We start from the raw sequence: 24,901 nt of genomic DNA, 5'->3' as shown, positions 1-24,901 counted from the left end.
CATATTGAAATATTGGAGTGTGAAACATTCGTTGAGCATCATTCAATCCCGGGCAACGTCAGGTCACCCTGCTAGTGTATGTATATATATATATATATATATATATATATATATTTTATTTATTTTTACGGTAGCATTCATGAGCATGTTTCAGTCAGCTAGTTACTAGTAACAAGAGACTTCTTCAGGCAATACAGCTTATACAAAAGCTAAATCTGTAATGAAAATATTTCAGGTATTCAACGTCATAAGATTTTTTTATCAGAAGGTTTTATCACGTTATAAAAAATAGAAGCAAAAAATAAAATTAAAATAAATAAAAAAATAAAAATAATTTTTAAGATATGATAAGAAGACATAAATGAGCTGCTGATTAAGGTTTGTATAACTTTTTGATCTACATCAATTATCTTCCAAACCACATCCTTAGATCATTCGTAGACATCTATGGTAGCACTTCAAGGACTGTAAATGATCAAGTTCTCTCTGACACTCTCTCCTCTGATCTTGAGCACATGGGACAATGGGGAAAAAGTGGCTGGTTACTTTTAATGCATCTAAAACCAAGCATCTATCTTTACATCATCAACGCATTGTTGCCCAGCTGCCATCAATCGAAATGAATAGCTTTCGTCTTGGGGAGACTTAATGTTTTGACAAGTTTCTAGGCTTGACCTTTACTCCTGATCTTAAATGGAACACATATATCAAATCCATTGCCAAAGTCGCTGGAAAAAATGGTGGGATCCTTCTATTGCCCCCGTAGATATCTCACCCCAGATGCAATTCTCAACCTATATAAAAGCCAGGTACGGGCAACAATGGAGTACTGTTGCCACATCTGGGCAGGAATGTATAAAAAATTATAGAAATAAAGGAATAGAGTAAAAAAGACAAGGAGGTGAAAAAAACAAAGATTTAAAAATTAGATAATAAAAAAATTAGGTTTATTTTTTAGTATCTGTCAAGGAAAATATATGTATGTGTGTGACAGCCGCTAATAATGGAAATGGCGCAGACATTTACATTCTACTGAGTAATGTGTCAGTCTGTAAAAATAAGTCAGGTTTACAATTTGGAATATCCTTGTGAAAACGAGACTAGACAATTAATAAAAATGGTCACTTTTCGCAGATATACTAAAAGAGAGTAACTCCGCTGTTGTGGGGGCGATAGAGGGCAAATATAAATGCAGTGGTGTAAGCAAGTGCAACCCGGAAGCGCATATAAGGTAAATTAGGGTCTTCACTGGTGATATCTGTACCACACGGAAAGCCATCTTTAATGTAGGCATATATTTCATGCCCATAACGATTTTGGGGGTCAGATTTAGATGTTAAGTTAGAGTATCCTTTAATCATGGCCTCGTCGAGGGAAGTGGTCGGCCTTATGCCAATTTCGCTTAGGAAGAATAAAGTACAATAATATTAAATATAATAATATGCAATATTATACTTAAAAGTATAATAATACACTCCAAATATATTAAATAATAATAATCAATGATAATTATAATAGTGATAAAAATGTTGAATAATGTAAATAAAAATAAAATAAAAAGTTTAGTAACTACAATACTGACAATAATTTTTCTTTTTTTTTTTTTACATGGAGGATCACCACTTATCAAGGCCCGGAAGCCACTCGGGGATAAGGGTTATTGTGAGTACAATAATCAATGGGATAATATCGTAGTAATAGTTGGTATTGGAGATTTGATAAAGTGTCTTACTTAAGGGGGCGATTAATTAGGAATTTGTTTATGTTGGACTTGAAGACATTCAAGTTGTAGTCAGATGGGAAACAGGCAAAAGAAAGAGAATTCCACAGGCGTGCACTTCTCAGAAAGAAATTTTGTTCATGGATTCTACGTTTTGCTTTAGGCACAGATAAAGAGTGGGGGAAGTTACTGACAATGGTTTTTGCTAGACAGGTGTTTATCGTGAATGATTGACGAGGGGAACCAGAGATTGCACTTGCCATGGAAATAACGATAAAACAAAGACAGGCTCGCAACGTCTCTTTTGTGGGAGAGAGGTTGCAGGGAAGAGAAAAGGGCATCCCCCACTAAGCCACAAAGTCTATTTTGTACTCTGTCAAGGCAGGATAGGCTGTTTTTAGCAGCTCCAGCCCAGATGTGGCAGCAGTACTCCATCTTTGGATGTACTTGGCTTTTATACAAATAGAGAATTGCATCAGTAGTGAGATATCTTCTGGAGCGGTAGAAGGGTCCTACGTTTCTCCCAGCGGCCCGGGCAACAGACTTGATATACGTGCTCCATTTCAGATCAGGAGTAAAGGTCAAACCCAGGAGCCTCCCTAAGACAAAAGCCATCCATTTCAATTGATGCTAGATGAGGAACAGAGCGTTGATGATGTAAAGATAGGAGCTTGGTTTTAGATGCATTAAAAGTAACCAGCCCCTCTTCCCCCACTATTCCACTTGCTCGAGATCAGAGGAAAGAGAATCAGAGAGAGCTTTGTCATTTACAGCTTTGATGGGTTGCCATAGATGGTCGTGTCATCAGCATAGATGTCAACGAATGATTTAAGTATGTGTTTTGGGAGATCATTGATGTAGATCAGGAAGAGAGTTGTGCCCAGGATGCACCCCTGGGGGACTCCAGCATTAATACTGTGGGCCTCTGATTGCTGCCCATCAACCACTACTCTTATGAGCCTATCAGGGAGAAATTATTTAATTATTGAGAAAACATTTCCAGTTATACCGTAGCTGGAAATCTTGTGAAGTAGGCCCTTATGCCATACTTTATCGAAGGCTTTTGATATGTCAAGAGCAATTGCCCTAGAAAGGAAGCCTTTGTCAAGAGATTCACTAATCCTATGGGTTATAACTGTTAGCACATCAACTGTAGATCTAGCAGAACGGAAACCATATTGCATGTCACTAAGAAGATTATTTCTGCTGAGGTGGTTGACTACTTCTTTATTTAATATGGATTCTAGTAACTTACTCATGACACACAAGAGACTTATTGGTCTGTACTGAGAGGGAGATGATTTGTCACCTGAGTTCTTAAATACAGAGCATATTGATGAGGTTTTCCAGGGTGTTGGAAAGCACTTTTCTTTAAGGCAACGCTTAAACAGTTTTGTAAGTATGGGGGCAACTTCTGGTTGGAGCTTTTTCAGTACTATAATTGGGATGCTGTCAGAGCCAGTTGCTTTACTGGAATCAAGGTTCTTGATTAGTTTGGCAACGTCACGCACAGATATTTGTATGTTGGATAATGTGTTGTCTGAGGAAATATGAGGAGTTGATGACCTTTGTCACATAGGGTAGAGTTAGCTGCAAAGTTCTTGGCAAATAGTTTGTCCTTGTCTGATGCTGATGAGATGACCTCAGGTCCATTGATGATGGTTGGGATAGAACACACACTTTTGTTCAGGATCCTGTTTGCTATTTGCCAAAACTGGTGAGAACCAAGCCGCTGCTCAGCTACCTTGGATTTGACAGACTGAGATTATAACCCTTTTGTATTTTTTACTACTCTTTTACAGTGGTTGCTGGCAGTCCTGAAAGCAACTTTAGTCTCAGTACATCTATTACGTTGGTAGCTATGGAAAAAGTGATTTCTGTGCGCGATGGCAGCAGCACATTCTGGGGAGAACCATGGCTGGCTGTTAGGTTTTTGTCGGAATTTTTTGGATGGTATGAATCGGTCTATGCCTACAATTAACCATTCGGTCAGGTCTGATACTATAGAGGACACATCCTTTTTAAACATGGAATGCAAAGGTAGATCAGATATGAATGTACGGAAGCTATCTCAGTCAGCCATAGAGTATCGATATACAGTACGGTGGAGAGGTACGTCTGAAGACCTATTGTATTTCCTTTTTATCTTTACTGATACAATGGAGTGGTCGGAGGATCCCAGAGGGGATAGAACGTAAAATGAACATTGCACAGGGGAAGTTGTGAGAAAAAGGTCTAGAAGGCTTGCATATTGACCGGTAGTATCGTGCACACAGGTGGGTTCATGAACAGTCTGAGTGAGGTCATAGGCAATGGCAAAATCATGACAGAACCTCCCCTCATCATCTGTCTTATTTGAGTGGGTCAGCCATTCCACATTATGGACATTGAAGTCACCGCAAATGTGAATGTTAGCCGAAGGATGAGCAGACAGGATGAGGTCAATTTTCTCAGATATATTCAAGGAGAGTAACTCCGCAGTTGTGGGGCCGATAGAGGACAAATATAAATACAGTGGTGAAAGCACGTGCAATCCAGACACACATATAAGGTAAATCAGGGTCCTCTCTGGAGATATCTCTACCACACGGAAAGCCATCTTTAATGTAGGTGCATATTCCATGTCCATGGCGATCTTGGGGGTCAGATTTAGCTGTTAAATTAGAGTATCCTTTTATTATGAACTCATCTAGGGAAGTGGTCGCCCTATGCCAGTTTCGTTTAGAAAGATTAAGTCTGGTTTCGTCTCCTGTAATTGGGTTTCAACCTCTGGAAGGACCCCTGATGTTGGAGAAGGAGACCTGGTAGTAGGGGTCTACGTTGAAGGATGGGGTTCTAGGTTTATTCGTGTTTTGTTTTTTGTTTTTGAGATATTTCATTTGAGTTTTTGGGGTTTGTGGAACAGGTCGACAGATTTGGTTAGAGCAGAACAGAGAGGGAAAGCAGGAGAGAAAAAGACAGGAATTTATTTTTGTGTTTTTTCTTGTTTTTTTTGTGGCAAGGTAAAGCCATAACTAGTATGGCATCGAGTGGCCCCACCAGAAACTACTGCATGGTCCAGAATCCATTCACCAAATGGCAATACAGCATATAGGACAGCCTCCTTAGTGGTCAATCCAAGGTTCGGGTCCCTGATTATCAGGCGGGTAACATCAGCCCAGATGAAACGTTTACCTCTAGCACCCTTACTAGTGACATGGCCACAAGGATAGACATAGAAACAGAAAAATTTCCGACATCTCAGGCTACTGTTCACGAAGTACTACCGACCTGGAAAGCAGCCTTTTCTTCACCCTTTGTCAGAAAAATCACTTATTGGAAATGAGGACTGAGGGAAAAAAAGGAGAAGCGAGAGTTACTGGAGCTGCCGATAATACAACCACAGTCTACTCTCCATAATTGGTAATAATAATTATACTAGTGTAGGAATAACAATAACAACAATAATGATTTATAATGGTTATAATAAGATAATAATAAATAAATTAAAAAAGAAAAACGTAAAAAAGAAAAAATGCAGAATAACAATAATAAATATTGAAATCCAAGTTAAAATTCTAAAATATTGCTTTTGCTTTATTTCATTTATTTTTATCGCCAACTGCTTTTTATAAAAAACACGAATTTATATTTTTATGGCTCATTGTTGGGTGGGTTAATTAGCTCATGGTGGGCGGCTCCAGTTTTACCGATTAATAAAAGTAAATTGAAATATAATTTATTCTATTTCAATTTGTATTATAATCCAATATTATAAAAGCTACACATCAATTAGTGATGTCTACCATACCATAGTAGGTACGGGCAAAAATGGACGAATAAAGATAGGGGGACATAGTTTTGAAAGCCAATTTATTATAATTTTTTTGTAGGTGTCAGACTACTTTTTGATTGTATTTGAAAGATTAAAGACTAAACTTAATTTCCAAAAGGAAAAAAAATGTTTGTACACGTGAAAAAAAAAAAAAAAATAACAATTATAACAAAATGCTTTCACAGCGAGCTATTCAAGTCATCTAAATTTTGAAGTTAAATAAATTCATAGTAAAAATCTTTTAAAAGATAAATATTAGTTTTCTGGGTGTATTTCAAAGATAGTTAGTAGTCCTAAGACAGTGAATTAAATAAATAAAAAACACCTTGTTTGTACAAAAAATAGCTTAATTACCCCCCCCCCAAACAAGCAAGCGATTTTGCGCTTGGCAAAATCGCTACAAACGGAAGTTTTGTAAACACGGAATATACGGAAGCCCAAAATTTCTGCCAATCGAAAGACTGTGTGAAAATGACATCATATAATTAAAAGGGAGGAAGAGGTGCCAGTTTTCTTTTTTTTTCCAGGCGTGCATCCTATCCTGAACGTTTGTATCAATTTTACAATTTTTAATTTAATTATTTTTCTGTTTCTGTTTTTAAATTAATTTTTTTTTTTATTATTGTTCACGATTATATAAAAATTATGTTAAGTCGAGAGTTTTATAGGAGGGAAATGTTGTGCATTTCTCTCCTAATAATTACTTAAATAAACACAAGGCCAAACGACATTGCTTTTAACAAAACAATACTAAAGGGTTTATTTAGAAAAGGCGAGATTGTATCTGAAGAGAAAGAAAGAAAGAAAGTGTAAATGTCTGTTTGAAGGTGTCGTCTGCCATCAGACTGCAGTCGTCAACAAGTAGCAGTGGGAGAGGTGAGTGAGAGAGGTCTGTACAGGTCGCTTGCTGCGATCTGGCGATCGCAGCGCAGCTCAGCTGAGATCCTAAAGGGCTAAAAATAGTTCTTAAGGGGACAGCTCAAATCAATGCGCCCTGCCAACCAACCGATTAGTCAGTGTGGCCGAATCACTTTGGCGACGGGTATTGATCCGCTTATAGTAAATAGTTTCTAACTGCTACATCTTCACATTCATGCAAGCAAGGAAAATATTAAAATCTTACATATAAACATTATGCGAAACCTGTAATTAAAAGAAGAAAAAAAGTAGACATATTTTTGCAATTATAATCTTTTTTGTGTGAAAACATTAAATAAACAACGCTGATAATATCAATAGTTCGAGAAAATTAATTTTTCTTTAATTCTAATTCATTAATACGGACTTTAGGGGTATTTTTCGGAATGTTCCTTTAATTTTTTTTATTTGTTATTACGATGCTTTATGTTCATTAAAAAAAAAATTCATTCACTTTTTTTTTTTTTTTTTTACTACTAAAAATTATAACTTTAGTAAAGGTATTTTTGTTTAAACAAAATAATACATTTCCACGAAGATTTAAATAAAAATAATGAGTTCAATATATTCCATGATCATTATTTGTTAAATATTGGAAATTTCATAAAAATTGGTTAATTTCATTATTTTTGGTGAATTTTTGGCCATCTTGCACTTTAGGCAAATGGAAATTAGAAGATAGAAAAGGAACAGCAGTCGTCTGACACCGGTTGAAAGAATGCCATTGATTGGATAGAGAAATTATGACGTCATTTTATAAATGAACAATTTCTTAAACAATTTTTTACGCGTAATTCTAATTAATTAGAAACGATAAAAAGATACGATATTGAAATTGACAGTATTAGAAAACACTTTTTTTTTTTTTTAATAAATGATTGTTTTAGAAATAAATAAATACATGCATGATAAAAAAGTACTTTTTTTTAATTAGTATAAAACAGTTTTTTTAACCAACCAAAGATAATTATAACTGATAATTATTATACATATTATATATTATTATACATATTATGCTACATATTATACGCGGACCTATTTACTATGCCTCCCCACGGGACAGAGTTAGACACCAGGGTCGTTTTCTCTTAGCTACTTGGCCTTTTGGCCAAGATCAAAGTGTAGTATCTTAAACGATCGCGCCATTCAGACAAGAACTCAACAAAGATACGTGGAAGAGGCGAGACGATTTTTATTTCAGTTATGTCCAGTAATTTTGAAACCTATTAATGACCGTAATACAAACAATGGATGTTCAATTATAATAGAATTGTGTATAATTACGTTTTGGTGTCCTCTTTTCCGATACTTCACAATTCAAACGTATGTATTGGGCGGATGGTTGTAAGAACAAGCCCGAAAGACCGCTTGTATGTTCCAGTGTAACAACACACTCACCGAGCTATCGTACAAGGCAACACCATGAACATTGTAACGTTTGCACACGAATATTGATGAAGAAAATAATCAAACAACATTGCCTTCGTGCCTACTTGGCCTTCGGGTTGCGCCGTTACTTGGCCCTCGGGGACAAGATCAAAGTGTAGTATCTGTTCTCTGATACATACACAGCGATAGGCAGTGTTGTTCTGGCGACACATTCTCGTGCCCGGCGAGCTTGTTGGGTAGCGTTCTGTCCGCACCCCCACTTGGTCTGTCTTTCTCTGCTCTCCCCCCTCACGGGGGGATCCGAGCTGATAATTTACGACCTTCTCGCGAGGGAGGGTCGGAAACACTTTCTCTCTTCCCTCCACTAACTTCCCACTCCCTCTCTCAGTTCTATCTCCCCTCTTGCCGCCTTTGGCGCCAAAGTCGGCTCCCACTTTGGACGCCGACTCCACGTCACTCATTTTGGTGAATTATACAGGGAAGAGAGAGCTTTTTTCAAAAATGGACACCCCCAGCCCGGGGACCACCAATACCGATACCCCCAGCCAGGGGGCTACCACAAGAAAAACTGCTCCCCAAGAGGACGACTCCCCAACAGGGGAAGCAAAAAGCAACGGGGCATACCGCCCGGACACTAAACCGAAGGACGCCCCCCAGAAGGGAGAAAACTCACCAGCAGCTCCCCAAGAGGGCGACTCCCCACAAAGGGGAGAAAAAACAATGTTGGACGGGGCATCCCGTTCCGACAACAAAAATCAAGAGGCAGTAGCCCCAAAGGACGATAAGGGAGACAGTGCTCCCCAAGAGGGCGACTCTCCACAAAAGGGAGAAAAAACAATGTTGGACAGGGCATCCCGCTCTGACAACAAAAATCAAGAGGCAGTAGCCCCAAAGGACGATAAGAGAGATAGTGCTCCCCAGGAGGGCTACTGCCCCAAAAGGGGAGCAAATCAAGAAAACGAGGGGGCATACAGCCTAGACCTCCCCAAAACAAAAGGGGCAAAAGCTCCCAAGGACAATAAAGAGGACAATGCTCCCCAGGAGGCCGACTCCCCAAAAAGGGAAGTATTTCCTGGAAGAAGTATAGAGCAGGGAGAGTCGGTCCCAAAGGAAAGCGGAAAGGGAAATGCCCCTCAAACTAGCAACCCTTCCGCCAAGGAACAGCAAAAACAGTCCAACCTCACCAAAGATCCAACACCAACAAGAGGGTCGGCATGGGGGAAGACTGTAGAGAAGCAACTGTCCCCTCAAGAGTATAGAGACTTGTACTTGACCAAGTACAGACAATACATAGAGGGGGCAGAAATTAAACCAGTGCCAGGCGCTTGGGAGGCAATCGAAGACAGAGTGCTCTCCCTCATCATCTCGGATATGCCGGAAAACCGCCTCCTAGGGATGAAAAAGGAAGACATGGCAGGGCTCCTACACAAGCTAAACATCCCGGTATTATACCTGTACCAGAGGAGCTACGCCATGTGGGACATCCTCCTACCCACCAAGGAAGATGCGGAGAGACTCTCCCTACAGGAAATTAAGTATGGGAGAATAAAACTAAAGCCCGAATACCAGGGCAGGACAAGGACCCGGGTGCAGGTATTCAATGAACCTATGCAAATATCAGCAGAAATCCTGGGATCCTTCTTCACACAGTTCGGCGAGGTGGAAAAAATAACCCCAGTGCGGTCGAAAACCGGCATGCACTTGGGCAGCTACACTGTGGCCATGAGGCTAAAGAAAGGAGGCTTCCAGGCGATACCAGCACAGCTGACATTTAAGGAGGCAACTATGACAGTAGTAGTGGAGGGGCGTCGTCCGCACTGCTGGTTCTGCCAAAAACAGGGTCACATGGCCAAGAGCTGCCCTCAAAGGTCAACTCCTACTCAAGTGACACTAAAGGCGGTCCCAACCTCTGAGACAGCACCAGTGTCCAAACAGGCTGTCACAACTCCTGCAACCGGAGCACCAACCCCAGCACCGAGGAAACCCAAAACTGTGCAGGAGGCCAAAGGGGAGGAATGGATCACGGTAATGAGGCGGAAATGGAAGCCCACAATCCCATCTGCCACCGTCCCACAACCAACCCAACAACCGAGGCAGCAACAACAACAGCAGCCTCCACAACAGCCGCAGCAACAGCCATGGCAGCAGACACAGCAGCAGCAGCCAAACCAGCCATTGAACCAGCCGCAGCAACAACATCAGCTGCCGCGGCCAATGCCACAACCAATGCCACGAAAACAGCGGCAACAACAAAAACAGCAGCAGCAGCAACAGCCAGAACAGCAGCAGCAGCAACAAAAACGGCTGCAGCAACCAGAAAAGCAACAGCACCAACCGGAGAAACAACAACTAGAGGAGCAGCAACAACCAACGGTCCCCACACCAATTGAGACGGGAATCAAGCGAAGAAAACACTGCTCCTCTGAGGATGAATCTGCTAGTGAGAGGGAGAGGAACTCAACCTCACCACTCCCCGGTTCATTCAAAAGAATAAAAAAGAAAAGGAAAGGGGAAGAAAAGGCAGCCCCCACTCCCTGTGAGCATACATCACCTCTAACAACAACACAACCCACTTCCACCCCCATACCACATACTGCACCAACACTAGACACCGCACTAACACCAACACCAACATCAGACACCGCACCAACATCAGACACTGCACCAACACCAGAAACTGCACCAACACCAACACCAGACACCGCACCAACACCAGACACCACACCAACACCAGACACCGCACCAACACCAACACCAGACACCACACCAACACCAGACACCGCACCAACACCAACACCAGACACCACACAGACACTCGTCCCCACACCAATGCAAATTGAGCCGCCATCTCAGAAAGAAAAGAATGAACCCGGGAGGGGGAGAGACCCTTCAGATTCTCCCACTTACGGACTCACTCCAACAGGGACTCTCGCCCTCGAAACGAGAGAGGAACTTTGTTTTGTAGACCCCCTGTCTGTGGCAATGGGCTTACCACACCGGCAGAGAAAAAATTTAAAACCTCTGCTGGACTTCCAACAGATAGGGGGAAAAGACGTTAATGTCCCCTCTAATTTCCCGGACGCCCCACGGCTAACAACTTTCGTCAGGCTTCCTGAGGCCTGCAAAACCAACGTGTGGACAATGCTGGAAGCCGCTGAAGGGGCTGGTCCGGGAATTGAACTGATTAGGAAAAATGACCCTTCCGTTGAGGAACTCGCAAAACTATGCAAGAGAAGGGTCCCAGTGTTGGTCCATCTGTCACTCTATAGGGCCCTTAAATTGACTTACCCTTTGGATGTCGGCGGCATTGTGAGAGAAGGTCAGGACATGAAAAACCTGACTACCTTGAGCATTGCACACAACGTCGGTGTCCTTTCCCCGGCTGACTTCGGAGCTGAGTGTAACACACCTTAAGGTAGGTACCATGGCTTTGAATTTGGCTAGTCTGAATGCGAGGGGCTTGAGATCATCGGGCCGGGCGGCTCGCCTCCGGCACGACCTCTTGTCCCTGGGAGTGGATGTTGCTGCGATTCAGGAGACGCATTTCGTTTCCTCTGTGGACTGTCAGGTGCTGGCCCGAGACTTTGAGGTTTTCTCAGCATATGGCAGCCCGCGGGGGAAGGGAGTTTCCGTGTTGGTTAAACGTACCCTGTCGGCGACGGTCGACGTTGTCCATAGAGATGCGGTGGGTAGGCTGGTTGTGGCCGATGTTGCCGTAAAAGATTCTGTGTTTCGGGTGATTGCGGTTCATGCGCCCAGCACCGCTCGTGAGAGGGTCTCATTCTTCAGTCAGCTTGACGCGTTTGTAGATTGTCGGAAGCGGGTAGTGCTAATGGGGGATTGGAATTCCATCTTAGACCCCGACATAGATAAGGTAGGAGGCAAAGCTAGAGGATCGGAGAGGTGTGAGTCCAGCCTGGCTGATCTGATGGCTAGATGCGGTCTGGTCGACAGGTTTCGGTTCGAGCATCCAGGGCGGGAGATGTGGACGTGGACCAATAGTGTTTCCTCCTATCCAAATACTTATTTGGACAGGATGTTAGTTAGGAGAGGCGAAGTAGACTTCTTATCTTGTCCCACGTTCACTTGGCTAGGCCAGACAGACCATAAATTAGTTATGGCCCGGCTGAAGCTAGGAAATAGGCCTAAGTTAGCAGGGTACTGGAAGTTAAACACCTCCCTTCTGGAGATACAAGACTTCCAAGATCAGTTAAGAGAATTGATTAAAAAGGCACTAGTGGGGGCGGTTACTGGGAGTAAGTGGTGGTTAGGTCTCAAAGCCAAGATCAGAAGCTTCTCCGTCAAGTATGCCCAGCGCCTCGCACTAGATAAGGCCAAGACGAAGAAGAAGCTAGAGCAGAAACTAGCCCAGGCTACGGGGGAGGGTGATAGGGTTAGTCAGGAACTAGCTAAACGCGAGACTAGCGAGCGTTACGAAGGCCAAGTAGTTAGAGCTAGGCTTAGAAAGATAGGCAACGAAGCAGTCAATTCTGATGCAGACGTGCGCCGTGAGGTTTCTAGGCGTGGCTCGGACAAATACATTGCAAAAATCAAACATCCGAATGGACGCACCCTGGAATCGACTCGGGAGATCTGCGAGGGGTTTCGAGAACATTTCGAGGAGCGTTTTACGCAGCAGCCCGATCTTCCGGTCCTTGAGTTTAGCGACTATTTGGCCGACTCTCCCCGCCTCGAGGCGGCTAGAGCGGCTAGTTGCGAGGGCCGGGTGACGGAGCAGGAGGTCTTTACTGCGCTGAAGCAGGTCAGCTGTGACAGATCGCCAGGACTTGATGGTCTGCCATACGAACTGTACTTGAGGCTGTCGCCCATGTTTCTGCCTCTTCTGACGGATATGTTCAACCATTGGTTTACTCAGGGATCCATCCCAGGGCAGGTGACCAAGGGAGTGATCACATTGCTGAAGAAAGGTGACGGGCATGGAGGGGAAGAGTTAGACGACTACAGGCCCATAACTCTGCTAAACACAGAGTTGAAGATTTTGGCCAAGGTCCTGTCGAATCGGCTGCAGGTTGTTATCGACGAGTTGGTTGAACCGGAACAGAACTACGCTGTGAAGGGGAGATCGATTCAGAACAACTTGCACCTGATCCGCATGATCCTAGAGGGGGGAATAGATGACGACACGGAAGCCGCGCTGATCAACTTAGATCAGTCCAAAGCTTTCGATAGGGTCGACCATCGTTTCCTGGCATCTGTCTTAGAGGCCGCCGGTTTTAAACCGGACTTTTGCAAGTGGATCTCCATAATGTATCGACAGCCCATGGCTGTCGTGCAAGTCAACGGAAAGCGCTCGAAACCCTTTGTTATCTCTCGGTCGGTTCGTCAGGGTTGTCCGCTGTCGCCCCTGCTTTATGTCCTGGCTTTGGAGCCTCTTCTCCGCAAGCTGAGACATGGGGAGGCAAATTCGGCCCTGCGCGGAATGGCTCTGCCTGGCGGCTCAGCTGCCAAGGTATTCGCGTTCGCCGATGATGTCACGATCTTCGTGTCGGGCTTCAGAGACATTGAGGTCGTGTCGGAGGCACTCACACAGTACGAAAGAATTACAGGGGCCAAGATAAACCGCAACAAGTCGGTAGGACTGCGGTTGGGCGCCTGGAGTGGCAACGCAAACCTCCCTGCGCCCTTCAGCTGGACAGATGGCCCGGTCCGGATCCTCGGCGTGTGGTTCGGACCGGGTCTCCAGCTTGACAAGAATTGGTTGGAGGTACGGTCAAAGGTGGAGGCTGCAGTCAATTCGTGGCTTCCTAGGAAACTTTCCTTAAAGGGTAGAGCTGAGGCGTGCGCCACTTACGTCTTTCCTCTCATCCTTTACCGACTGGCCGTACTTCCCCTGCCTGCACAACACCTAAAAGCTCTTGTCGAACTCTTGTCCTCGCTCCTTTGGGACAGAGGAAGACACTGGGTGAGCAGACAGGTCTGTATTCAACGTCCGTGTGAGGGAGGCTTGGGAATGCCGGACTTGAAGTGTCATCGAGATGCTGAGAGGCTGGCCTTCCTGAGCCACTATATGCAGGAGGACCAACCGTGGCACCCCGTGGTTACTGCCGCCTTCCCCGACCTCGTTCTCGACCCTACTATCGAGAGCCGTCGCAGGCCGCGGGGAGAATCTGCCTACATGAAAGAGTGCCGAGCCGCGCTAAAACGACTACCAAGGTCCAGTGACCTTGTGACTGCTACCCGTAGGGAACTCCACAGGGATCTAGTGAAGGGGGCCGCTGACGACCCGCTATGCGCGCGTTTGGGGTGGCAGCAGAGTGAGATCCGCTCCGCGTGGAGCTGGGCGCCAGGTTCGAGTCATCTGAACAATTCGGAGTTCTCTCTGACCTGGCGATTGGCCCGAAATGCACTTCCACTCAACAACATACAATGCAGTTCTGGGTTTCTGGAGTCGCCTGATTGTCCCCGTTGTGGGACAACGGCTGTGGAAACTACGGATCACGCTTTCTTCGATTGCCGCGAACTCCGCCAGTACTGGTCGTATGTCAGTGGGGTGACGGCTCGCATCGATCCTGAGCATCCTCGCCCAATTACTGTATCCAATGTTGTGGACAACGTGAGGCCGCCGTGGGACCGGGAAAGACAAATGGTCTACGTTACGATTCTGGCCGTGGCGAGAATGGTGATTTGGACGTCGCGTCTGCAAGGTTGCCGGGGGGTGTTGTCTTTTTCTGATCAAGATCTGATCGCGTTCTTTAAACACCAACTACAGGTGAAGATCAGATGTGATAGAAGAAGGCTGCATCGTGCGGCATTTGACAGAAGATGGATACATGTGGCAAGTCTGTGTGTACAAAGAGGAGCCAAATTTGAATACGTGTTCCCCGCCTAGGTGTGGAACGCGCAGTTCTGTAAAGTAAAATTAGCCTCTCAGCTAGCTGAGTGTGTGTTCCATCCCTTCCCGATTAGGAAGCCTCCAAGATTCCCATCCCCTCTTACCTGCAATTTTTGTTTTCACCCCTTCCTCTAAATTTTACCCATCTTGGAGAGAAAGAAATACAAACTAACCCCCATCCCTTACCCACAAAATTTTCTTTTCTCCATTCACCCCCATCTAGAGGGCATCCCCACCTAGAGACTGACCCACAAAAGCAGGTTCCTTTTACAAACCTAGTGGAACGGGCAGTCTATCAACTAGACGGGGTTAGGAGGGTCCTACTAATCACCTTTTGTTTTTTCTTCCCCAGCCCTCGACACAAATGAATTATTGTACCATTTTATTGTTATCGTTTTTGTTTTTACACATCAATAAAAAATGTTTTAAAAACTGGGAGTTAAGTAGGACGTCCCCCAATATGAAAGGGTGAATGCGGTATTATGGTGAAAGAAGATACTAGCTGGGAGAAACTTTTGATTTTGTTTAGTTCTGGAGTGACAAGGATGACCAACGACCCCCACAATCCCCCTTTTGAGTTGGCCATGTACCTAAGTTTTTTGTTCATCGTTGATTTTGACTGTATTTTTAACATGAATAAAAGATTTAATACCTCAAAGTGTAGTATCTGTTCTTCAGATGCTGCACTTCCATTTCTTGTTCTCTTTCGGTGGAGGATCAGTCCTTCACGACTGAGACAATTTTTTATTTTTGTACCTTTTCTCCACGTTAAAAAACGACCCTGGTGTCTAACTTTGTCCCGTGGGGAGGCATTGTAAATAGGTACATATTATACGCGGAAATATTTGTGTCGACTTCCTTCTCCGCCACACAAATTCCAACAAATGTTTCTTTCATAGTTTCCTTTTTCCGTGTGACTACAAACCTTGTATGGTAAAAAATCGTTTAAGAAATTGTTTATTTATAAAATGACGTCATAATTTCTCTATCCAATCAATGGCATTCTTTCAACCGGTGTCAGACGACTGCTGTTCCTTTTCTATCTTCCTAATTTCCATTTGCCTAAAGTGCAAGAGGGCCTGTTTTCGTTATTTTCCTTTCCTTATTAGGTTGCACGATGAAATCTGAAAGTATTCTTGGGTTAGGGTTCAGCGCATATTCAATAAATTTGTTGTTAAACCGCTCATTGAATCAGCATCAAAGTTTTTTTGCTTAGAATTATTAACGCAAACGAAAAACAAATCATTCCAATGGTCCAAGGGAAGTAATTGTGCAAGGGAGGTAATTATGCAATCTGGAAAGAAATTCCATTCGAAGTAACGAAAATCTTATGCAACTGGGTACTCTTGCATAATTTGACCCGAATTCTCGTGGATTCCTGTCAAGCATGGATCGGGCGAGACCGGCAATTATCGGTGTCAGCCGAGCGTCGTAACAGACGTAAACTAGTAATAATAATAATGATGAAGAAGAAGAAGAAGAAGAAGAAGAAGAAGAAGAAGAAGAAAACTGGAAAAAATACAAATGCAAATAATCAAAAAAAAAAAAACTACCTTGAAAAATGAAAATATATTCATTTCATTTTAGTATTTTATTTATTTTTTTGCAAAATATTTATCAACAGAAAGTTTTGTTTTTTTTCTCTAAGATTTTTTAGTCGTATAATTGTTAGGTGTAAGTATAAGTTTTTTTTTCTTTCTTTTTTGTAACCGTATTTTTTTTTTTTTTTTTTCAAGACTTGTTGTTCAGTCAAATTCTTTTGGTGGCACTGTCCATTTGTACATCTCCAGGAGAAACCATCATTTACACACGATCTTTTTTTTAAAGTAAACATTTGTTTACAACCTCATTTCTCCTGACAATATCAGATTGTCTGCATCGATGTTTTCATTTCTTTTTATATCATGTATAAATTTATTTTCTTGCCTGTCATTTTTCTGTTTGGCGAGTTTGAAAATATATTTGCTTCTCAGCTTTTCCTTTTTTTGTTGGTTTAGTCGCTTTCTTCTAATTCGAATGTCGTCTGCTTCCATTTAGATAGCGCTTTTTCTTTAGCTAATCAAACTCCCAAAAATTCAATTAAAAAAATATAATAATGAATAAGTAACTAATCAGAAAATTTTAAAAAATCACCCCATCCCCTTAATATCACCTTAAAAATTACTAAAAACATAACAGAACAAAAAAAATTAAATAAATAAAATATAAAGTCGAGTTAGCGTTTCAACATTTGAACAACGCTCGGCTCGGCTGACACCGATGATTGCCGGTCTCGCCCGATCCATGCTTGACGGTAATTCTCGAGAATTCGGGTCAAATTATGCAAGAGTACCAGCAACTGCAACTACAAAACAAAAAATAATATTAATTCAAAAAAACAACACGGGTATAAAAATCAAAAAAAATTTTAAACAAAAAAAAAAAAATGCGCTTTTGCAGTCGTCGTTATTGATTGAAGGGAGATAACTCCATTTTACTAACAGATCCATGCAGTTTTCGTACGAGAATCTGCAACAAAACATATAAACAGCCATGATAATGTAATTTTTATTAAACAATACATTCGAGTAATTACAAAAAATGCCCTGGAAATCTTACTTCTGATTAATTGTAAGGAAAAATGGTTTGGTTTTTAATTTATTTAATGTAACAAACTTTCATAACATTAATTATTTTGAAAAAAGGGTCTCATGTAGTTGTTGTCTCCCTGATTCTACTTTCGCTTTTTCTCGTTCACCCTTATTCTGACATCAGTGGACTTTTTTTTTTTTTTTTTTGTATTTTTTATAACCTATTTCAAACTAAAAATCGAAACTTTCCTTTTGTTTTATTAATTTTAATAACAAAAATAGTATTCATTTTTATCAAGCGACTTCAATTAAGTCACGTATGCCTTCAGAACAAGTCTTAGATGGCAGCTCATGTGTTTGTTACACGTTTAGTGTAAGAGTTGCCTAGTTCTCCAAATATAGGAAGTTTGGATGGAACAAAATTGTAAAATTTCTCCAGTCAATAATAAATACTACCATTATTTTCAGAAGCCAATTTAAAAATTTTGTGAACGCTCACGAGAAATCCAATAGTAGGATTTTTTTTTAATCTATTTTCATGATAATATCGTGATATCTGCGTTCGCACCAAAACATCTATAAACATAAACTACAAAATTTACTTACTTTTATTTTATTTATAGCAAAAATGTTAAGGCAGTATTGCAGTTTACAGGGAAATCAAGGGACGCAACTCCTGCCAAACTAAAAAGGACGCAAACAGAATCACCGGGGGGCACCTGTTTCAATTTTTAAATTACGAATTTTAACCGAACCTACTAGACGTGGAATAATATAACAAGTTTTAAGATTTCTTTTGAATAGTTCATTTCTTTCTAATTCCTTTGTTTTTTATTCGTTTTACTTCTAAATTATTTTCTTCTTTAATTTTTTGTTTTTACAATCTTTTATTATACTTTTATTCTTTACGTTTTTATTTTTTTTACCAAAATGAGAACTACTATCGTTGACCACGTTATGTCTACGACTAAAGTGGAAGAGCAGAAGTGGACCTATGAGCATTTGTATAATTTGCTGCCACCAAATAACGAGGTACAGTTACAAACAGCGGCCTCATTGGGACTCATACCGAATAGGAGTTTCTGCAGCTCGTGTGAGAGAGATCGAATTCTCTATAAAAACGGAGCCAAAGGGGATGGTTTTGCGTGGAAGTGTCCTGTCTGTAAGAAGGGTGGTTTGCCAAGGATGGGTTCCTTCTTACAGAGAAGTCATCTGACAATAAAGCAGATTTTAGTTATTTTGCTCAGTTGGAGCATGAAGATGCCGCAGATTAAAATTAAACAGGAAGCAAGTGTGAGTAACCATACAATCGTAGATTGGATGTCATTCATAAGAGAAGTCTGTGAACAGGACATGCTGGACCATCCCATGAGACGAACATTCGACACCTAAAGAAGTGGAGGTGGATGAGTCATATTTTTTCCGACGAAAGTATAATAGGGGACGTGTGAGGAAGGGCGTTTGGCTTTTTGGCGCAGTGGAAAGAGGCTCGAATTTGTGCAATTTCGCAATAGTGGAAAATAGGGATCGAGATACCCTGTTTCCAATCATAAATTCATGGTGCCTGCCAGGAACAAGAATTATTTCTGACAGTTGGGCGGCTTGCCAAGGACTTGATCGACTCGCTCAAGGAATTTATGAGCACGACACTGTCGTCCACGAAGACAACTTCGTTGATCCGTTGGACCCTTCAGTGTACACACAGACTATTGAAGGACTATGGTCACACGCCAAAAAACATATACGAAAGTTCGGGAATCGACAAAATATGTTCGGCTTGCATCTGATGGAATTTTTATGGCGAAAAAGAGAGAAGGGTGAATGTTTTCCACGAATCATCAGATGCATCCGCGAACAGTATTCGTTTTAAAAATTAACTGTTTAATAAAGTTCTATGTTCTTAAAATAATTCTATGTTCTTCAAATAATTCTTTCTTAAAATAATTCATAACTGTTTTTCGTTTTAAAAATTAACTGTTTAATAAAATTCTATGTTCTTCAAATAATTCTATGTTATTAAAATAATTCTTTCTTAAAATAATTTATAACTGTTTTATAAAGTTCTATGTTCTTCCTTTGTTAAAAAAATAACTTATTCAAACAGTTCATTTAAATTAACAAGAAAAAGAAAAATTGAAACAGGTGCCCCCCCGGTGATTCTGTTTGCGTCCTTTTTAGTTTGGCAAGAGTTGCGTCCCTTAATTTCCCTGTAAACTGCAATCCTGCCAATGTTAAATTATAGAAATTTAAAATATAAGAAAAAGTTCTACGGTAGGAGTAGAATGAGACAGCAGTCCTCATTCATTCCAATAGTTTAAAATATCGGTTTCTAATGCGCTGCGTCAACCGTGTAAGGGGAATAACTCTGCACATTTCATCTCTCATCTGGTCCGATAGTTATGATGATTGATAGCGTTGCATTATAAAAGTGAAGCTTTATATCGTAATTAATCGATCGCCTCTACCCGAAAATGATATAGGTTTAAATCAAAATTAGGGTTTTAAATAGACCAAAGGAAGAATAAACAAAAATGTTTTAATTTTTCGAATTAGTCGTAATTTAAATTGAACAAGTCGCCCATCTTTTTCTCTGGACTGTTTATGCATTTCACTCGCCCCCTCCCCCTCACTCTATCCGGATTCAATCATTCTCTAGTATTTCGTAATTCTTCTATGAACATCTACAACAAGAATGAGCGCTTTAATCTACACACCATAAATAAACATTTCGATGAGATGACATTTAATTTTTTAATTTCCATTTCTATAAAGTGAGGCAAGGCATATGTTTGTTACAGAATTACATTTGAAACTAATCGATCATTATGAATTCTAGACCACTGCTATTAGGTTTGTAAAATAGTTATTCAATTTATTTGAGGCATTTTAAAGAGTTTCAGACTGTGCTAATGCCTAATTAAGACCCCCAGAATTTGAATTTCTTCTTATGCCTTAAATGTTATTTATGCATTTTATTGAATCAAACTCATGAAATGGATTTAAATCAAAATCAAAATATTGACATAATATCTTCATTGCAAACTTTGTAGTGCAACATAAAAATGATATAATTTTATCTCGGACAGTTATTGCTTTAGATCTATACAAGAATAATTATACTTTTGTGTTGTCATCGTCATATACTATTTGCCTTGCATTGCTGGAGGCTTTTCTAAAAAAAAAAAAAAAGATATTGTCGTTGTTCTCTTCGTTTGTATTTTACCATGAACCAAAACTAAACAAAACTAAATAAAACTAAATAAAACTAAACAAAACAGATGGATGTGTTATATGGACGGTATCATGAAACACTAAATGAAACCACACACAACATATTGCGAAATGTAAGTAAATGATGTTTTCATTCAAATAAAATAATATTATAGCAATCTCCTTCCAATGGTAAACTGGTCCGACTCAGATCTGAGTGAAGCCATGACGCTTTTCAAACAAAAAAATGACTATATAGAGAAGATGAATAAATTGTGACTGAACAAAGCAAGCTAGGAAAATATGACGTAGAATAGGAGACGAAGGCCTAAGACGCCTAAATGCTAGTTGGCTCACAGATAAACAGAAACAGTCACACTTGCATCTATGGAACTTCTTTACAAGCCAGTTTACGGTGAAAGTTAGTTTTAGAATTCAGAGACTACACCTATGCAGCAGCAGAAGTCAAATGAGTCACTAAATGACGTCGCACGAGCCAAGTTGCTAGCACAAAAATGTAACTTCACAGTGGAAGAGCTGAGCGAGAGACTTATAGAGCTCATCATATTTTCAACACCAAATGACACTTCCAGAAAAACTAGCAAACCAAAAGGCTACAGTATAACCCTCGTATGGACTAAAAGTAAAAAGTATGAAGTCCTTATGGCCAGAAATGACCAGCTGAACAAGGTGGAATGCAGAAAAAATATATAACAGTAACTGAAGCAGGAAGTGTGGGAACTGCAATACAAGCTACAAGCTTCAACAGTGCTCAGCATCCATGATGAGAGATTTGCAAGAGAAAATAGGGGACATTGGGTGGGGTGTTGCAGAGAGACTAAATCAAGTGAACACAGAAAGAAAAGCAGACACAGGAGCAAGTCTTCAAAAACAAATCATCATGGAGAATTGAATGTAGGAAATAAAAGGAAAACTTTTTGCCACATCGATACCGGAAGTGATGAAGATGATTCTATACAGCAACTTCACTCTCAAACTATCAGCGCTAAATGCATGGATAACCAGAAAATGCATGGACGAAGCCTACACGAGCCTAAATATCAAGCCATCTCACCTGAAATGCAGACAACATCACACACTCCACATGAAAATCAACTCCGAGGCATCCGGCAACACATTCCCAGAGAGTTTTCTAACAGATGTATGGAAGTAAAAGCCTGCAACCAGGCCCACATTATAAACTCACCTCATATGGAAGAGACCAAATCCTATCTCTTGAAAGCATCAGATTTCCATATCAGTATAGGGACTGAGAATGGACAAATACAACATTTTATGTAGAAGTACCAGGATCTGCACTCGTAGAGATTTGGACATACAAACAGCTGAAATTAATAACCATACATGATAACACTTTTCAAAAATGTTAAATATGCCATCTTTTCTATCAGCCAATTTATGTCAAAATACTCCAAGCAGTTTGATAGGATTGGAAATTTTTGTGGAATCACCAAACTCCTACTAAAAAAAAAGATGCAGAATCTTTCATCGACCCTATGCACAAAATACAGAAGTGAAAGAACTAAATACAGATTTTGTAAATCCAAGATGTTCAGTAAACTTGATGGCAAGGAAGGATACTACTCGATCCACCTGGCCGAGAAATCACAGCTGTTGACAACGTTTGGATGAGTATGCTGGAAGTGTCTATCGTTTGGTCTCAATATCTCTCAAGATATCTTCTAAGCAAAAATGAACCAAATCCTAGAAAGTCTAGATGGCGTGGCCAGCATAGCCAATGATGTAGCCATATTTGACCAAAACAATGAGTACCATAACTAAAACTTGCACAACCTCATGATTCAAGCTAATGAAACTTGGTTTATATTCAACAGCAAGAAGTATTTCATAAAACATAAACACGTTTATGCTGAATTAAACCAGGCCTGGATAAGATGCACGATATCAAGCAAATGGCAAACCTTCAAAACAAAAGGGAACTACGTTTTTTAGATTTGCTAAATTACTTTTCAACATATATTCTAAACTTTGTTGAAAAGACTCACGCTTTGCGTCTTCTTAAATCCCAATACTCACAAAAGTGCTATAATGAACTGAAGGAAAAGATTACTGATGACACATGCCTTTCAGACTAAACCCAAATCACTGAAGTTGGATGCCTTGCAGAAGGGCCTGGAATGACAAAGATCCAAGATGGCAAACCAGTTGCATTTGAATTCAAAACATAAACTGATATACAAACCAGATACCGCAAAAAGGTTAGCAATTGTGTATGGTATTCAACAATTGTGTATTAGGGCAGGTCGATTTTGGAACCCCGGTGAGGCAATGGTGATGATAGTTGAGGTTTGACATAGAAAAGGCCTACACGAAATATTTTTCTCAAAATCGTTATCTTTGCTTGAGGAAATGACTTTAAAAGTTGAAAAATTGAAGTGATTAAAAGTTTTTCAGTGAATTATCAAGAACGTCCCATCGTCAAAACAATCCGGACTGTTAAGAAAATAGAATCATTATTTAGAATAATTTTTAAACTACATTTTTAAATGAGTGAGGATAATGAATTAATAAAATAAATATTAAGTGTAAAAGCAAAATCATGTTTTTTTAAATAATAATCACCAAAGTTCGCTTTTTCATTTCAGGAACTTTTTTTGGGTGGAAACATTTTAGATTTCACCGTCGCAAAACACACTGGTTATTGATATTGAAAATTAACGTTTGTTTATTATTTAATTTGAAAACGTTACGATTTAGACTTAATTATTTCGAAAGGACAAACGAAAAAGACTTGTTTTAAATATATATTATTATATTTCAAGTGTCTGCAGTGAATTTAAACATATTTGTTTTATTTTTTTAATTTGTTTCTATTAGGTTGACACAAAAAACAATGTCATTTTTTGATGTTCAAATGAACGTCAAAAGCATTATTTTTGCACCAACCTAATATTTCACATCAAATTCTATTTGAAATTTTTATTAAAATATGGTTTTATATTATTACAACAACAACAAATTTTATTCTACACATTCTTTACGAAACATAACCACGTAAATTTTCAAGTTTTTCTACTTAATAAAAAATACTTTGCAGAAAATTAGTGTCAAATTTTAATTTCTTTTATTTTTAGGGAGTAATTGTTTTTAAGCAGTGTTTTTCTTCTAAAATTATAGTTTTAAAATCAGATAACCCACAAAGATTAATACAAGTAAATAAGGAAACTCCTTTAAAGGCTTTTCGTTATGTGTGCATTCTTGTGCTAAAATTACTTTATTTAGAAAGCCATTCTTGATATGGGAAGGAGGTTGTATTGTAACTATTCTGTACTTTCACCTAATAATTTAATAAACAAAAATTTCATAAAAATTAAATTTAACTTGAAAATACTATTAAAAATAGCATAGTAACATAGATGCACAAGCACTGGGTTTTCAAACTCTAAACACTAAACACTCGTTTAAAATGGCACAGCTACAGCAAGAATGAATCTCTTTATGGATAAATTCATGTTATCGAAGACGGAGCTAAACTCTGCTAAAAATGTCTAAACTAAACACTATTATGCCTCTGATTTGGGTTGACCATCCCTCTTCAATACATCTAATTCAACTTTACAAAGTTTTTCATTATTTCTTATAACTAGCACTTATTTTTTTTACGTATGAAACTGGAAGATAGCCTAATACAGTTTCCTTCAGTTATAATCCATTTATTTATTTTACTTTTCAGATTAGAATGTCAGTAACAGCACGACGTTCAGTTTAACCCGTGGTCCACAAAATTTGCTGGTCCACCTTGTCATTTGGATGAAACAGCACCCTCAACTTCACGACAAGTCACCCAGTTTAGTTATTTCCTCGAAAACAGTTATCCCCACTTAAAAAATAGTGAGATTTCTAAGTTAATTGCCAAGGAAATATTCGGCAAGCAGTCAATCCACAATTGCCCTTGTTAAGGTAACATTATATAGGACAGAAGGTCAATATATTTTGCTATAAGAGGGCCAAACACATTGACAGGAAATCTCTTGCAGCAATCAAAGTGAAAAGAATGAAGGAACAGCTAGACAGACTGTTTGATATATCTTCTTGTAGCTGTAAACTTTCCGTCTTGAGATGTGATGATTTTGCAGTAAAGTGCAAGACAGAAAATTGTCAAACAAGGCACATAATCTGCACTTGTCCTTCTAACAAGGAGGTAAAATTAATTCTATAGATTAACCTGAAATTATGTTCCTTTTTTGTGGAAAATAAAATAATATATTGGTATTTATGTAATCTGACTCTATTATTAAACATGCAAATTTTCCAATTTTCAGGTTCCACTAGAAGAACTGCCATTTACAGCAATTTTTAAATTAATTGATGGAACAACAAAAAGCCTAACAACATTTACTGGTCCTTTGGGGAAACTTTGTATCAATAATTATCAAAATTTGCCT

At 39.9% G+C, this 24,901-nt stretch overlaps 3 long non-coding RNA genes across 4 annotated transcripts in view; 2 read left to right on the top strand and 1 right to left on the bottom strand.

Annotated features, from left to right (window-relative positions):
* The window catches only part of LOC145268758 (uncharacterized), a 467,671-nt gene that overhangs the window by 65,141 nt on the left and 377,629 nt on the right, over nucleotides 1-24,901 (bottom strand). The gene's annotated exons all lie outside the window — the stretch shown is intronic.
* The window catches only part of LOC145268759 (uncharacterized), a 347,300-nt gene that overhangs the window by 15,613 nt on the left and 306,786 nt on the right, over nucleotides 1-24,901 (top strand). The gene's annotated exons all lie outside the window — the stretch shown is intronic.
* Nucleotides 5,974-24,728, top strand: LOC145268761 (uncharacterized). The gene is made up of 2 exons (XR_013864923.1): nucleotides 5,974-6,081; nucleotides 24,190-24,728. It is a non-coding gene; the product is annotated as an uncharacterized LOC145268761 (long non-coding RNA).

This window comes from Euprymna scolopes, chromosome 44 (assembly GCF_053919585.1).
Source record: "Euprymna scolopes isolate OS-2025 chromosome 44, ASM5391958v1, whole genome shotgun sequence".
Taxonomy (NCBI): Eukaryota; Metazoa; Mollusca; class Cephalopoda; order Sepiida; family Sepiolidae; genus Euprymna; species Euprymna scolopes.
This window is presented reverse-complemented; position numbering and strand designations above follow the sequence as displayed.